At 46.5% G+C, this 14,536-nt stretch overlaps 1 long non-coding RNA gene across 1 annotated transcript in view; it reads left to right on the top strand.

Annotated features, from left to right (window-relative positions):
* The first annotated feature begins 5,761 nt into the window (after positions 1-5,761).
* LOC144771479 (uncharacterized) overlaps positions 5,762-14,536 on the top strand; it is an 89,390-nt gene continuing 80,615 nt past the window's right edge. The window contains exons 1-2 of the long non-coding RNA XR_013599301.1: positions 5,762-5,835; positions 6,484-6,547. This is a non-coding gene — a long non-coding RNA (uncharacterized LOC144771479). The remainder of the gene's footprint in view (positions 5,836-6,483; positions 6,548-14,536) is intronic.

Below are 14,536 nucleotides of genomic sequence, written 5' to 3'. Positions count from 1 at the left end.
GACAATAGATGTGGGTTGGTAGATGTTAGTACCTCCTGTTGCTCAAAATTGTGGACATATAGATTGGCCAAGCTCGGAGCAAAAACACTACCCATACTGGTCCCCGATATTTGGAGATAGGCAGTGTCTTCGAACCGGAAAAAGTTTTCTTTCATCGCTATATCAGCCAAGGTCATAATAAATGACACTGGTGTAATGGATTGATGATCACTCTGTTCTAAAAGATGACCCACAACCTCGAGTGTCTCTGTTTGTGGAATCGAGGTGTATAATGACTCCACATCAAACGACACCAAAATGTCGGTGTTGTGATCGTATTGTATTTCGGGAAGGAGTCTCAAAACGTCCTTGGTGTCTTGAAGGAACGTTGGCATAGCCTTCACCATTGTATTGAGAAAATGATCCACAAAAGTCGATAGGGGCTCCAAAATAGAACCGATCCCAGAAATTATGGGCCGCCCTGGCGGCGGTCTTTGAGGTTTGTGGACCTTAGGAAGGCAATAAAAATATGGCATCTTAGGGTGGGTAGTTAAAAGGTATTGGCCCTCTTGTGGTGTAATCCACCCTTCAGAGGTTGCTTCCTCTACCAGATGTCTAATCTTTGTCTTTAGGCGTTCTGTGGGGTCCTCCGTAAGTCGGCGATAGGACTTCTGATCGCTCAATTGCCTCAGGCATTCACTCCTGTAGGTTTCAGTATCAAGAATAACAATTGCCCCACCCTTGTCGGCTGGTTTAATTACTATATTCTCATTTGTTGTCAGTGAGCGTAACGCCAATTGTTCTTTCTTCGTCAGATTCACAAATGGTTTGGTCTCTGTGTGGTACAGTTGTTGAATGTCATTCTCCACAGCTTCCTCAAATGTTAATACCTTTGCGGGTAAGCCAGCAGCTGGTGGATTGAAAGTGGAGGGTTTTCTTAGACCAGTGTTGTTAACCTCAGTTGGTAGTTCAATGTTCTGTTTCGGTGCAAAGAAATAGCGTAATCTAATCTTTCTAAAGAACTTAGCAAGTTCAATTTGTGCTACAAAAGGATCCCCTTTTGTGGTGGTTACAAACCCTAGGCCTTTGTTCAAGAGTGTCTCTTCATCCTCTGACAACACATACGAGCTCAAGTTCATCACGATGCTGTCGTATTGCTGGTGCCCGCTGTATCGTGGGGGATTCTCTTCCCATTGCGAAGGTCCATTGTCGGCTGCGGTGTGTTGCCCCATTGGACCTGCTGAGTTGTTCCCTGTCTCCTCCTGCCTCTGCCCCGTCTCTGGCCATATTCTAAAAAAGGAGGAATCATTCCTGGTCCTTGTGGCATTGGTGGTCCATATGGACCCATTGGTGGGGGATATGCCGGGCCTAACGCCCAGGGATTGGGTTGCCACCAGGGCTGATAATGATTTTGGTTTTGAGCGTTATACCCCCTTCGCCAGTTCCTTTGGTTTCCACGTCCCCTTTGTACATTGTTTTTTGTGGAACCATTCTGTGATGTATCAGAGTTACTAGATGCTTCCTCAGAACTGGACGTTGCATATGTTGAGCCACCTTTGCGACCCCCACGGTTGAAGGACGGTGCGACGTAAGTCTCACTTGTGTACGGATATACTCTTTCTGTGGAGAATCTTGCCAAGTCTTTCTTGAACTTCTCTAGTTTAGCAAATAAGATCGATTCTTTGTATTCATTGTTATTTTTTTCACTATCTTCATGGCTTTTTTTGAACAAAGAGTTTTTTAATGTAGTCTTAATTTGGCCCTCCAATATCGTTATCTCCACTAGTATTTTGTCGGCCACTCTCTTTGCTGTCTTAATGATGAGAACCAGCCCATCCCTTGTGCACCTCCAGGCAATCATCGACCAATCTTTGACAAAAGCTTTGTCATCAAGGAACAATCTGGGTGCATTGTTTACAATGAGGCCTGAGGGTGCACAATTGCCACGGAGGTATTCAGCCATAGCTATCCCATGGACCACTGTCCTAGAGTGCGATTTCTTGAGGACTAGAATCTTTGCCCATCCCTCATCATTGGTACTAACTTGTACAGGAATGTGTTCCAACACACTCGGATTTTCTTCTAGAATACTCTGAATCTCCGCCTCTTCGAATGCTAGGCCCCAATTGGAGGCCATTTTTATTTTATTTATTTATTTATTATTTATTTTTTGCATTTATTATGCGCGCAGATACCCACAAAGGGTTTCCCGGCGCAGGACTAAGAGACCGACAACAACAGAAAGCATCACGACCAGAGATCACAATTATTTGTTGAAAAGCCAGGTTTTGACGCTTTTCTTAAAACTGGCAAAGTTCTCCTCTTTTCGTAGAGCTGAGGGAAGGGAATTCCAAAGGGCTGGTCCAAGATGGTAAAAGGATTTCCCTCCCACTCTAGCCAGTTTGAATCTGGGAACCACAAAGTTTGCTCCATTTGAAGAACGGAGATTGCGGGCAGGAGAATAGGGCCTAACTAGTTTTTGCAAATACTTCGGTGCAGTTCCTGCCTTGATCTTAAACATGTAGGTCAAGGCTTTGAAACGAACACGGTTCTCAACCCTGAGCCAGTGCAGGTTTTTAATATGCATCGAAATCCTCGCTGTCCTCGGGATTTTGCACAACAGTCTGGCTGCGGCATTCTGGACTAGCTGAAGCCGCCTGGTCACTGCTAAGTTGGAACCCAGGTATAAGATGTTACCGTAGTCAAGCCGGGATGTAATCAATGCATTCTGGGTGTCAACAGGCAGCATCCAGATAATCTTCTGCAGCCATTTAAGGATGGTGAAGCAAGTGCCAGCCACTTTATTGACCTGCTGTTTCATCGATAGTGTGTCATCGATGCACACCCCTAAGTTTCTGACCTGGGTAGCCGGAATAGGAAAAGCACCCAGAGATGTTGGCCAATGAGTATCCTGCCACAGGTCTCTATTTTTACCTAAGAGCAAGACCTCCGTCTTCCGCCATTCTAAGTACAATTGTGTGACCAACCTACAGCAGAAAAGTCAGACTGTCAATTTCAAAGTACAAAAATGAATAGAGCAAAAGGACTAATCAAGGTGATTATCCCAAATTTTATAAAAGACCCGCAGCCTTAGCCGCACTATGAACATAAACCAAACCGAATAATCAGTGGGTCCTAGGGCAAGTTTTACGACCCAAACTAGGTACATACCCCAATATTCATACTCATTACACAAGAAGTACCTAGGGGTCAGTGGAACACTGCAGCTCAACTGCGAATATAGGTCCCAACACCACGGGGATAACAGAGTGGAAAAACAGACCATACAACCAAGTGTGATAAACAAATGAAAACTCAAAAAAATGGGCCAAAAATTCCCATCAGAAGGCTTACCCGCAAAGGTATTAACATTTGAGGAAGCTGTGGAGAATGACATTCAACAACTGTACCACACAGAGACCAAACCATTTGTGAATCTGACGAAGAAAGAACAGTTGGCTTTACGCTCACTGACAACAAATGAGAATATAGTAATTAAACCAGCCGACAAGGGTGGGGCAATTGTTATTCTTGATACTGAAACCTACAGGAGTGAATGCCTGAGGCAATTGAGCGATCAGAAGTCCTATCGCCGACTTACGGAGGACCCCACAGAACGCCTAAAGACAAAGATTGGACATCTGGTAGAGGAAGCAACCTCTGAAGGGTGGATTACACCACAAGAGGGCCAATACCTTTTAACTACCCACCCTAAGATGCCATATTTTTATTGCCTTCCTAAGGTCCACAAACCTCAAAGACCGCCGCCAGGGCGGCCCATAATTTCTGGGATCGGTTCTATTTTGGAACCCCTATCGACTTTTGTGGAACATTTTCTCAATCCAATGGTGAAGGCTATGCCAACGTTCCTTCAAGACATCAAGGACGTTTTGAGACTCCTTCCCGAAATACAATACGATCACAACACCGACATTTTGGTGTCGTTTGATGTGGATGTGTCGATTCCACAAACAGAGACACTCGAGGTTGTGGGTCATCTTTTAGAACAGAGTGATCATCAATCCATTACACCAGTGTCATTTATTATGACCTTGGCTGATATAGCGATGAAAGAAAACTTTTTCCGGTTCGAAGCCACTGCCTATCTCCAAATATCGGGGACCAGTATGGGCAGTGTTTTTGCTCCGAGCTTGGCCAATCTATATGTCCACAATTTTGAGCAACAGGAGGTACTAACATCTACCAACCCACATCTATTGTCGCTTCATTTCTGGAAGCGATAAATAGATGATATATTGGTCATCTGGCGTGGATCTGAAGTAGACCTATTGGCCTTCCATCGTTGGTTGAACATAAGGAACCCATTTTTGAAATTTACTATTGAATACAACAAAACAGAATTGGCTTTCCTAGATTTGAAAATCCTGGCCACCACAAATGGCCTGGAGTCAGAGCTGTATCGTAAACCGATGGCCAAAAACGCGTTGTTGAACCACGAGAGTTGCCCTCCTCGGGCCCTTAGAAACAATCTACCGTTTGGTCAATTTCTTAGGGTCCAGAGAAACTGTTCTAAGAAAGAAACATTCATTGCCCACTCAAAAAATTTGGAGGAGCAGCTGCTTGAGAAAAAGTATCCAAAGAAGATAATCCGTCAGTCCAAGAAGAGGGCATCAAACAATAACAGGGAGTTCCTCCTTGAGCAACATCCACCTAAGGAGAAGACTGATCGTATTACTTTTGTAAATACTTTCAATACAAGATCGAATCAAGTTCAGAGGATTATTCGCAAGCATTGGTTTATATTAAATACAGGAGGTGATAAGATCCTTCCCCCCTTGTTTGCATTCAAAAGAGGACAGAGTCTTAAAGACCAATTGGTTCATACACGCCCCAAGACCAAAGGACCCAGACAAGTGGGGACCCTCTGGGATTTACCACCAGTACAGTGACACCATCCTTGTGGGGTATGTTCAGTCTGCCCCCTAACGCATAACTCATCCACAGTGGACATTGGAACAAACAGGCCCTGGGTGCAACGTCGATTTACCAACTGTAATAGCGAAAACCTAATCTACCTTATTACCTGCCCCTGTAAGAAACAATATGTAGGCATGACGACAAGAAGGATTAAAAGAAGAATTCAAGAACATCAAAGCACGATACGATGTCGTAAGCAATCAACTCGTCTTACTGCACCCTTTCTAGAGGTGGGACATGGCCCCAATGATTTTCAATGGATGGTTCTGGAACAACCTCTGATTCCCGAATCTTGCACTGACGTAGGGAGTTTCTTGTTCAGATTAGAACAGAAGTGGGTCTATAAGATCAATAGTGACAAAGACGGGTTGAATGAGCCAATCCCGTGGATGTCCCTCTGAGGCAGGGGCATCTTAGAATTGATGAATCAGAATGAATCTATGGCTTTTTTTGATTATTAATTTTTGATTATATTTGCGCATATATTTATGCAGGGTGTTTCTACCTTTCAGATTGCATTTATATGCCAAAATGAATGTGCTCACCGAGTTCACTGAATATTAAGGTGTTTTTCATAATAAGAAACACAAAGTTTACATGCATTTAAAATAGATTGTAATCACTAGTTTGCACTTCTGAGTAATCATTGCACAAATGCCCGAAATAGAATGCAGAGTCTAATTAAAATAGTTAGGATTACGATCTAACTCCCAAAGATAAAACACGAAAAAAGACTATAATGGCCACTTTTGGTTGTAAAACTACAATACCCAGAGTCAGCGCTGGTCACGTGATCGCAATGTGTCCCGCGGGTCACGTCACGTAATGGACCGGCCCCTGTTTCAAAAACGGCGGACTCAGCCTGTTCGGTGCCCCCCCAGATGGTTCAGAAGACTGTCGGGAGACACCGACGGAGAGGTGAGTCAGCCAGACCACGCGTGATGTAAAAGCATTACTGTCACTGTGCATGTAAAGTCCGGCGTTACCAGGCTTCTGTATTTAATCTTGCGGCGATGTTCCGCCATCATTGAGCATTGCTGTGCTTGTGATTTAAACTTAGCGCTGCATGCCGGCGTGCTTGTAAAGTACGGCGACGCCGGTCCTCTGTGTTTATAACTGCGGAGGTGTTCCGCCGTTAATAGACACTGCTGTACCTGTTTTTTAGACTCAGTGCTGCACAATTGCATAAAGACGGCTTCCTTCTGCGGTGTTTCTCTGCCAGAAGAGCAGCTTTTTACATTTAGCATGGGAACACATAAAGAGCCTGCTAATCTTGTATGAAAGAGTATAATGCCTGGGTGTCGTCTTTATTGAAATAACCTCGAGGTGACTGCATTCTCGTGAGTCGGTTTCGACTTTAGCTACAGAGAAGCACATTGCTACACAAAGAGATGCTTCAAATAATGTGGTATGGTTTAAAGATGATACTTTGGTGTATTTGAAAATTAACCAAAATCACTCGAGACAAATAATTGATTGCATTTACAAACTTTCAAGTATAGATTGTGTCGCCTACAATAAATAGAATACTAGGACTGTCAACTTTGTTTTTAATTTTTGGTTTAGAGCGGTGCTCCTTAAACCTGAGCTGCTGCCAGGTGGGGTGAAGCACAACAGCCACAACAAATGGGTGAGTGGTGTAAATGAGTGCAAAATGTATATTGCCCGTAACAGAATGTGATTCAATTATAATGACATTCCTTGCTGTATAGGACATAGTGTGTCATTTACTATGTGTTTGTTTTTCATTTTGTTCTTATGCTCCTGCGACTGCTGGGTCCACACTGCGGTAACAGTATGTGGTTGAACGTATGACCTGGAATTACAGGTGATATCCTGATTTTACCTTACTTCACATTTACAAAGCAGTAGTTGAACATACATCTGGTCCTGATGAGGGCATTGGAAGTATTCCACTTTTGCTGAAACATGTTGACCGCTACTAGTCACAGATATTCTTTCAAATCTGTGTTTGCACTTTGCTTTTAATCTTGGACAAATAGGGGAGCACACATTTTTTTATATCCACCTAGTTTCATCCAATTTTACCCTTATCACTTCACTTTCTTTACACTGCTTTTTCAGTAGCCACACTCAACTTTAAAACTTTCAAACCACCCTCTACTGACAAATTTTCACTTTACATCTCAGATCGGCCACTATAACATCTAAGGGACTGTTCTGATCCACCTCCTGGGCAAGGAGTACCCAAATGATGTAATAAAGGGCAGTATAGAGTGGCTTCTGATGGGAATTTTTGGCCCATATTTTTGAGTTTTCATTTGTTTATCACACTTGGTTGCATGGTCTGTTTTTCCACTCTGTTATCCCCGTGGTGATGGGACCTATATTCGCAGTTGAGCTGCAGTGTTCCACTGACCCCTAGGTACTTCTTGTGTAATGAGTTTCTAGAATCCCCATCACTAACTGTGAGGAGTCTGTCTCGGCCTCTACCTTTAAAGGAGAGCCACAAGATTGCTTCCCACTGCTCCTGAGGGATCTGCTGTACTTTGCATGCTCTCTCAAGTGCAGTCATCCATTTGTGGATATCATCCCCAGCTTTGTAAGGGGGCACAATCTTACTCAGGTTACTCAGGTTTCTGTTATCAAAAGACCTGTCTTTATCCTTGTGGATAATGCTGCCACCAGTGGGTTCTATTACCCCACTCTCTCTAGGATGTCTTGCTCTAGCAAGCTTCTCTTGGGCCAGGGCAAACTCTAATTCTTGTCTCTGGATCCTAAGCTCAGCCTCTCTCATTTTGGCCTCATGTTCCCTTCTCTGAGGGCTAGTCATCTCCCTTCTGGAGTGACCATGAGAACCTCTAGAAGCATGGGAGTTGTTAGAGTCACCTGAGTGAGTCCTTCTCCTCCTAGGCTTCTGGTTAAGTCCACCTGGGGGTCTGGATGGGTTGTTCCCAGATTCAGTCCCAAATAGGCTTAAGTTAGCCTGGTTCAGTCTACTGACCAGCACCTGACTATTTCTGCCATCATCAGAATCACTGCTCCCCTCCTCTGTCTCCTCTTCTTCCTCCTCCTCTTCCCCTTCAGGAAGAGTATCTCCAGTGACTTGGTCATCCTCATCTAACTGGACTACAGGGACAGGGGCATCAGTACTGTCATCTTCAGTGGGAGAGCCTCCTTCAGCATTCCCTGTGGGGTCTGCTTTAGAGCCTCAGACTGGTCTAAAAGCTCTCTAAGGTGGTCTGTAGTAGGGGATGGCCCTGTCTTCAGACCTCTTAAGACACAAAGCTGTCTTAGTTCTTTAAAGGAAAATATAGCAAATCCGGATGGTGCCTTTGGAGGGTCACTCTCAGTAGAGACATTCCCAGTGGAACCTTCTGCCCCAGACATTGCTCTAGTGTGGGTGGATATGTTGCAATCTACCTACACTGGTGTTTACCTACTAAACCTATCTAGTAGTTGTAGTCAGGGTGAGCTACTCCCTATCCTCTACAACAACTAAGTTCAGTGGAACTTAAGTATGCTAGTCTTGTTTTAATATGTACCTAGCAGGTCCCTGTATGATCTTTCAAATGATAATCTCAAAGATTGTAATGGTAAAACAACAGCAAGCTCAAATCCCAATCCGCTGCCACCAATGTGAGAAGTTGGCCTGGTATATGATGTTCACTAGTTCTAGTGATCACCTTGTACCATGCCAAGCAACCCTTATGATGATTGGTTGTAAGTCAACCTTATAGACCGGCTATCCTAGTGGTAGCGTGGACAAAGCAGTCTTAGGCTAAACTCTGAAAGGCATGTGAAGCAAGCTGTTTTACCATATACAACCCCCTTGAATACCAAATGAAAGGACACCACACAGATATATATTGAAAATATATATAGATTTATTAACTACAAATATCCCCTGGACTCTTTATGAGCACAGAAGCACAAGCGTTAAACAAAACACAGTTTAAAATACACAAAAGTTGCACAATATGGATGAGCCCTAGGGGCCACCTAAACCATATACTAAGAAAGTGGTATAAGAGATACCAATCGAAAAGGAAGTAGGCCTAGGGCCTTGGGAATCGCTGGAGCTGATCGGGACTAGCAGTGACTAAGTCGGGAAAGGCCCGCGGGACTCGGGTGCAGTGTTTAAAGTGCACTCACTCACCAATGTTAAGTCTATGGTGCGTAAAAGTTACAAAGTTAGTTAGATAGGAACCTTCCGAGTGACCTAGAAAGCTGAAACTTAAGACACAGGCCCTAGATTTGTGTACCAGTGTGGGAACACCGGCGTTGCTGAGTTACCTAACCCACAGGACGCGGGTGCATAGGGTTGAAGTAGTGTCGGGTTTCGTCACGCTGGTCGATGGTGTTTGGAGTTGAAGATGCTGCAGGCGGCTCGATGTGAAGAGTTCCGGTGGATCCAAGGGTGGATCTGAAGTTGTGAAGACCTGAAAGCAGAGGGGACAATGTTCAAAGTCACTAGCCAGTGACTACCGTGGAACCAGGATGGAAGCAGGCGATGTCGGGTGCAAACAGGCGTCGAGGTGTAGCTTCTCTCTGCAGCCACGTGGACACGAAGAGGTCGAGGACGTCCAGGAGTCAATCACAAGCTGTCCCACGCAGGCTTCTCGCTCTTGGCAGTGTCGACAACTTGATTGGAGCAAACAGGCCTTGGCTAATGCAAGCCACGCAGGAATCGAAAAAGGCTTTTCACTCGGACCAGCAAGGTCAGAGCGGGTGCTCCCTTTTACAGGAGCGAGGGCAAGTCTGTAGCAACCAGACCCGCAGTGTAGTTTGTAGTTTTGGTTGCCAAGATGGCCGCTGACCACGTGGCTAGTGGCCGGGATGGCGCGTCGAGTGGCACGATGCAAAAGGGCCCCACGCAGATCGTGGAGATGCTGGGGGGCTGATCTTCGGTGCAAGGGCTGCTCGATGGTAGGGGTTCTCAGTCCCCAAAGCACAACGTCGAGGGTGCCTCGGATGCTGCGCAGTCAGCTTTTCGGGGGTCTTCCAAGAGGTCCGGTCCCACATCTCTCGGTGCCTCCACGGGTCCCTTCTTTGCAGGGACTGTGGATTGGGCTATGAGAAGTCTGGGAGTCTGGGTCTTGTCAGGCTCTAGGCTCGGGCTCCGGCAGGAGGCGGCGGCAAAGCAGACGTCGAGTTGCTGGATGGTGCCTGTGTTCACAGGGAGGTCACTCCTTGGCCACAAGGGAGATTCTCTTCAGTCTTCTGTGCAGCAGAATGTTGAAGTCCAGTCGTCTTCTTCGTTTAAAGTTGATTTCAGGATGATCTGAGGTGCTATGGCACTGCTCCCACTCTTATTCCCAATCTGAGGGGTGGATCACCTGCTAGGTCCCTCCTCTGGGTGGGACCAGGAAGGGGGGCGGTTACACCCCCTTTCCTTTGTCCAGCTCCTCGCCAGGCCTGGGTCTGGAAAGTCCCAGGACCTGTTTGGACTGGCTTATGCACGAGGACACCTTGTGTGCCCCGGGCATGTCTCAATCTATTCAGCCCTGTCCTACCCAATACACAAAATCCTGTCTGGGGTGGTGCTCGCACCTCCCAAGGCAGGAAACCCTTTGTCCGAGCCCTCCTCGCTGGAAGGACTCCCAGCAGCAGGAGGTCAGACTTGTGTCTGTGGTGGCAGATTCCATTTTGTGATGCTGAGGCTCTGGTTAACTTTAACCGGGGTTAAGGCTAGGTACATGTCGTGTCCCTCTAGAAGGGTGGAATGCTATCCCCGTTGACAGAACTGTCGAGGGGATAGTATTCCAAATCGTATGACACCTTAATCGACATGTTTTGATAAAGCCAAACCAAAGTTAGCAAATAACCGCGAGGATTATAATGCACTTAAGAGTATATGGTATGGCAATATCCCGGAACAGCTAAGGGAGTGGATCCCGACAGCTGCAGACAGGCTCAGCTCATGCTAGAGCACCATCTCACATATTTCCACACACTCTGCCTCCAGGATTGATGAGGCCTTCCATAGGAGTGGCTGATAGGAACATATGTGTCCAGCTTAGGTTAGGTATAGGTATACTACACCTAAGCAAGAGGTGATTACACCAACTTGCCCCAGCTGAGTGATCAGCCAGTTGTGTCAAATATGGAGGCCAGGCCAGGGGTTGCACAATACATGCTGCAGCCCCTGGTAGGCCTTGGAAACACCCATGCCCTGGGTACCTAGGGTACACTGTTACAGGGGCCAATAAGGTGAACCAGTTCCAATTCGTAATGCACCTAAAGTGCATTGGCAGTAATTTAGAGAGAGAACAGCAGGCTGTGGGTCTGATTAGCAGGCCCACAGCCACATTAAGTCATAAACCAGTGAAGCAAAAAGCAAAAATTTGGGGTGACCATAGGATAGCAGACCCTACTCTCCTACAGGTACTAGCCCAGATGTCCGCCTCCTCTGCAAGCTTTCTAGGGTTAGTCAGCTTGCTGTCCACCAGGTGCTGACGCAGCTCCGGAAAACATTTCTCGAGGAGATGCTCCTTCAGGAACAGATTATACAAACCCTCGTAATCAGTAACCTCACTGCCTTGCACCCAGCCCTCTAATGCCTTCTTAGCATAGTCCAGGAAATCCACCCAATTTTGTGTAGTAAGTTTTTGGCTGTTACCAAATTTCTGCCGGTACTTTTCAGGGGTCAGCCCAAACTTTCTGATCAAAGCAAATTTCATTGTGGGGTAATTAGTCTGTTCCTTCTGCTCCAGAGCTAAAAGCGCATCCCTCCCCACCGGAGGCATGTACTTATACAGACCACCCCCCCAATGACTCTCTGAAATCCCATGGGCTCTTAGTGAGACCTCATAGACAGCCAACCATTTAGTTATACCATCTCCTACACTAAAACTGGTGACTACATCTTTGGGCAGGTAGGGTCTGGGCTCCCTGGTAACTTCCTTAGGTACGCTGCCACCAACAGGATTACTGGGGGTCCCTATCTGTAGGGCTTTGAGGTCTAACTCCCTTAAACTAAGCTCATGGAGAAACCTCCTTTCCTCCCGCTCATTCTCCAATCCGGCCAACTCAGTTGTCTCTTTTACCTCCTGTCCGCTAAATCTGCTGAGAACAGGCTCCTTCCAGACACACTACTGCCCGCCCTCGAAGGTGTCCCAGGACCTGGTAAAAGATTCCCCCCTTCAGTTTGGTACAGCATGTCCACTTTTATGATGGTGTCACCTTCCCCCTCTTCCTCCCCCCTTTCCCCATCTGGGTGAGCTGCTACCCATGCTCTCAAGCTGGTTTAAAGTTCTGCTTTCTTCGCACCACGCTTGAAGAACACCCCTTTCTCCTGGCAAAATTCCCTAAGTTGCGCCGCTGTGTAAGTCTCTAACTCAGTCAACTCAAATTCCATTTTCCAGACGGGTCCTCAGACATTTATTTGGGGTTTCTCAGGTGAGAGGCATAAAATAAGAGCTAATCCTAACCACCACCAGAAAGGATTTTGAAAAAAACAAAAGTATCCAATTAGGGAGACCAACTAGGAGAAAACTTCATTCAGAAAAGTCAAAATTCAGGTGTATGGTGCGTGGTGCACACTGGGTCACTGTCAAGTGGACACAAGCATAAGCCCTAATCCCACCGCTGCCACCAATATGTTGGACCCGGGGTCACCGGTCCGACTAGGGTAGCCTGGCACAAAGTGGGAAGGCTAAACTCCAAGGCTTTCATGTTACACTTGCGTCACACTCAACTCAGTAACACAGCGTACCACCACTAGAAAAATAACACCACACCGTGTTTTTTAGAAAAATAGAAAGACTTTATCTTCTTTTTAAGCTTGAATTCAGTTGCATAAGCCTTAACATACCATCATTCTACATTTAATGTTCCTAACTCTGTGAATCTATGACATGGCACAAATCATGTAATTCTAGCGAACCTCACTTAGCCATGAAATTAATCAGCAGGATGAATTCAAACAGAATCCTTTTTCAAGTATAGCCCATTAAAATATTATAAAGACTAGAGGGAGGTCCTGAGACAGATCATTAGCAAGGCACAATAATAGAATCAGCAGATGGTTGCTTCAATTGTCTAGCAGAATAATGCTTGAATGGAGAAGACAGATAATTGTCAGTCAAACATTTCAACTTAAATTCAATTACAAATTTACATTCGCCTTTTAAAGTCTAAACATTAGTTTAGAAAAGAATCACAGTTCAGGCATTTACTCAGACAAGGTGCAACTTCAAACTCGTGAATAACCCTGCCTTTAGTTGGTTATTACACCATTACTTGTATTGTTACAGTTGGATCAGCAGTTGTACCTTGGTTCGCTGATCTCTTATAAAGAGAGAAAGATCTCCCTGGGTAGCTCCGCTGAACACAGCTTCCCAGTCCCCCTCATTCACTCGACTTCTAAGAGGCAGGAAGCCCAGGTATTCACCAGACCCAGCAGAGGGATCCGTGAGACACACTCCTATCTCCCCGCTCCAAATCCCTGCTTACTTCTGGATTAGGCGTTCGATCGGCCGTTCCGACCAGTGCTGGCTGCCTGAGGGGCCAAGACTTTCCTCTCGGAAGTCCTGAATGCTAATTATGGCCCAGTTCGATAACAGGTTCCACCCTGGAGGCAGAACACGCTTCAGTTTCTGCTGCTCCGCTGCCTTCGCGTCTCTTTTTCCACACGCCCACTGAGAGAAGGTTAACTCCTCCCCTCCCAGCCTCTTGCAATCCCGCCTTACTCTTTCCGGGTGCTTCCCTCGCAAGTCCCGGAGCGGGGCTCCACCCGGGTCTCCTCCGCTGTCAACAACTTCCCAAGGACGGCCCCTCCGGTCAACTCTGTCGCCCTCGGGCTCTCCTCAGTCAGGAACTGGTCCACCGATGGGACCCGACATCTGTTCCTGCCTCCCGCGTCACCCCCGTGAGCTCCGTACTGAGGGCGTTGTCAGCTCCGATGAACCAGCGCAGTGTCCCTCACCTCACGAGCTCCCACAGACCCGCAGCGGAGAGTCACACAAGCGTGGGGAACTCAGGACCAACTGGAGACCACCATAAATTTAGTAAGTTCCTGGTCAAGGGGTGGGGGCAGACTCAGGCATGTCACGAAGCTGCAGTTGAAACTGATCGTGCCGGGGTACTGACTGTTGGCAGGGACAGGGGTCTAACTCCGTAGGGGTTTTAATTCCAAAAAGGAGGAAGACTTAGTTGCTCTCACCTGACCTTCTTCCTCAGTCCACGTCCCGGACTACCCAACTGAGGGTAGGCACACCTTTTCAATGTTAGGGGTACCAGAAGTAGTTATTCCTGCTGGGTCAGATCAACGGGTGAGGGATAGCATCAGCAAGTAGAGAGAGCAGCCCCAAGAGGCAGTCAACCCCCCACACTGCGCCAACCTCCTCCCCCTACAGCCTGTACTCCAACTGGCTCACTTCTCAGAACAATCATCCCACCAAATGTTCGCTCAACATTCCACCTTATATAGCCTGTCCCTAGAGTGTCCAGAGAGGTCCAGAAGGTTCTGGAATCCCTCATATTACCCTATGGCACTAGACTATGAGGTAAACTTGTCAGTTGGCAGGCCACCATTTTGTAAATGATCACTTACTCCTACCTCCATTTTAAAAGAGCATCTGCGCCTCATTGTTATTTAGTAGCAATGGAGCGCCCAGAGACCTAAGGTCAACACCAAAAAGAAAATGTAGTGGAC

The sequence above is a fragment of the Lissotriton helveticus genome, chromosome 8 (assembly GCF_964261635.1).
Source record: "Lissotriton helveticus chromosome 8, aLisHel1.1, whole genome shotgun sequence".
Classification (NCBI taxonomy): Eukaryota; Metazoa; Chordata; class Amphibia; order Caudata; family Salamandridae; genus Lissotriton; species Lissotriton helveticus.
Note: the sequence above shows the minus strand (reverse complement) of the source record. Positions and strands in the feature narration are given on the sequence as shown.